The sequence below is a fragment of the Antrostomus carolinensis genome, unplaced genomic scaffold (genome assembly GCF_000700745.2).
Source record: "Antrostomus carolinensis isolate BGI_N321 unplaced genomic scaffold, ASM70074v2 scaffold11787, whole genome shotgun sequence".
Classification (NCBI taxonomy): Eukaryota; Metazoa; Chordata; class Aves; order Caprimulgiformes; family Caprimulgidae; genus Antrostomus; species Antrostomus carolinensis.
This window is the reverse complement of record NW_010328062.1, coordinates 4,239-6,844: the sequence shown is the minus strand read 5'-3', so window position 1 is coordinate 6,844 and position 2,606 is coordinate 4,239.

The window sequence follows — 2,606 nt, the reverse complement described above, 5'->3', positions numbered from 1 at the left end:
GGTTGACAGTGTTGCATTACCACTAGTTGGAGGATTTACTGGTTCTTGGTTTAATAAATGAAGGCCAGGAATTCTGTAACCGCGGTGTCTGCGCTGTGTGGGAGGAAACTGAGGGGATGGATACGAGGTTTCCACAAAGCCCTTTGAATGTGTTTGCATTTCCACATCTGCTTGGACAATGCACTGAAACTTACTGTATTTAGTAGTTTAACCTACTACTGAGAAATGTTTAATGCTTAAATGTCTAATTAAAAAGCATCTTTAGAGTGTTGTTGAATGGGAAAGCGTTTTTTCTGCTCTATCATTTCTTTATATTGTACATGGATTAAATTATCTATTTCCTTCAGGTTATCACTGTGTAATAAAAGATCTATAAATATGTTATTACTTCTGAAATGATAGACTATACTGTAATACACTTTATAGAGTTTTATTTCAATTCTAAATAATACTTGTTGAATTTTTTATGCTCTTTCTTTTGTTGCCACATACTTTTGTTTGCTGTTAATACAAGGTGGGGGTGAACTCTCAGCTTCAGCACTTTCTTCGGGTCTGCTTCTTCATCAGTTGCTTCAACTCTTGTCCTAACAGTGTCTGAGTAATGACAAACACGATGGAGATCCTGGCACTCCCTGTGCAGTGTGGTGCCCTTGGCCCTTTGTTACAGCTGCTCAACTTTTTTTTTTTTACTTCCTTAAAAAGCTGCATCAGTAATGGTTTTTTAAAAGTGAAGATATGTGGTTTCTGAAATTTAGAAATACTTCTCTTCTGATGGCACTTTTCTCTCATTATTACCAGCAATCCTCTCTCTGTTTAGTTTGCCATGTGGGGATTTACACAGCCCTTCTCTTTCTCTTTATTGGAATCCCCAGCTGTGGATTTCTTCCTTTTTGTTTCAAATTCACCTTGTTAGGTCTATGTAGCTTTAATTAGAGTCCTTTAATTTGAGTAGCTGTTCACAGTCTTGCTGCTTTGGTTTTACTTCCTGCAGAGAAAGAGGTAACATTTTTCTTCTTCAGCCTTTGAAGTCTGAAACCTTTTTATAAAGTGGCCCGATAGGAATTGACCCCCCTCCCCTTTTTGCTTGCACAAGGGGAGGGGGGGTCACCCTCTTTGCTTTACCCTCTTACTTATTTGCAAACAATTATTGTTGAACTGTTAACGGGGCTGTGTGTCAGACTGGAAATGCCAGCTGTGAATCGCCCATTGCCTCGGGAGCAGCAGCATCAGTTAGTTTATAACCTTTGGTACCTGTGCAAACACACCCAGATGTGCCTCCCGCCCTGGGGACTGACCTGGGGATGGGGTTTGATGTCAGGTGTTGAGTGGAGATACTGAACTGGCTCCGTGGGGCCAGGGCACTTCTAAGACAAATATCCTAGAAAGAGATTAAATACAATGCTTTAAAAGTCTGCACCCCAATAAAAGGCACCTCTGTCTCTACACCTTTCTCCTCTTAATATGAAAGAGGTGGGATGCTGGTACCACAGAATCATGGCCCTTGGTGTTCCCGCATGTAGGAAGCGAGAGCACCTTTGGCAGAGATTGGAGCCTGAGGAACCACGTACCCAGTGATCCTGTGGTCCCAGAGTGGTTCCACGGAGGAGAGCGGGATTCCCAGTGTGGACTGGGCTGTGTCTGCTTTGGGAAAAACTAAAGTCAGTTGAATGTGGTATTTTGGGAGGTGGCTGTGTGTTCAGCACGTGGTGTGGTGGAAGGGGCTTGCCAGTTTGTTACTGCAGATCCCAGTGAAGCCGTGTGTTCTCCTGAGGTGGTTTGGTGTGTGGTGAGATGGGGTGGGTGTTTCAGTGTCCTGCCACGCCGGGTGGCTCTGCTGCAGAAGATACATCCAGGTACAGGAGCTCCTGGAGCCACGTTCCCAGCGCTGGCACTGCTGCTGCCAAAACAGAACAAACTATTCCTGTGAGAGCACAGAGCTGCCCCCGGGACTGTACTCGCGTGGAGAAGACGCTGTTGGTCGGAAATCGGTGTCTTCCCCTTCCTGGAGGACATTGCACAAGCCCACGGTGTTGGCACAGCAGCCCACAGCCCACCCTGCGTCCTGGGGTGTGGAGGACGTGCTGGGTAAGTCACCCTGCCCCTGCCTTCGGGGTGGGGGGCTCGCTGTCCTCAAACAGAACTGGGGTGAAGGAAAAGCAAAGGTTTCCTCCTCGGTGTGAGCTCTGCGCTCAGGAGAGCCAGCGGCTGTTTTTTCCTAGATCTTCATGGGAATGGAAGAAACAAAGGTGGGATTGAGGGGAGGACAGGGCTTTTGGGGCAGCAACTGGCCTCCATGGAGCTTTAATGTCGTGTTGGGAGGCCTCTCCCCTGGGACTGCAGTGTCTGGGAACCCGCTCCAGCCCGGCTCTGCCTGCACTGGTACCAGTGGGGAGGGCAGATGTGGGATCTCTCTGAGGTGGGGTTAGAAAGAGCTGGTCCTGGTGAGCCCAGCTCCTGAGCACAGCCAGCTGCCCACATCCCCCTCTCCAGCTGTTGGCACAAAGTATTCTTGCCAAAATATCATCTGAAATAACTTCTGATTCTTCTGGTGGGGTTGGAGAAGGAGAGATGAGGTCTAATGGCTTCTGGATTTTTCCATATTAGTG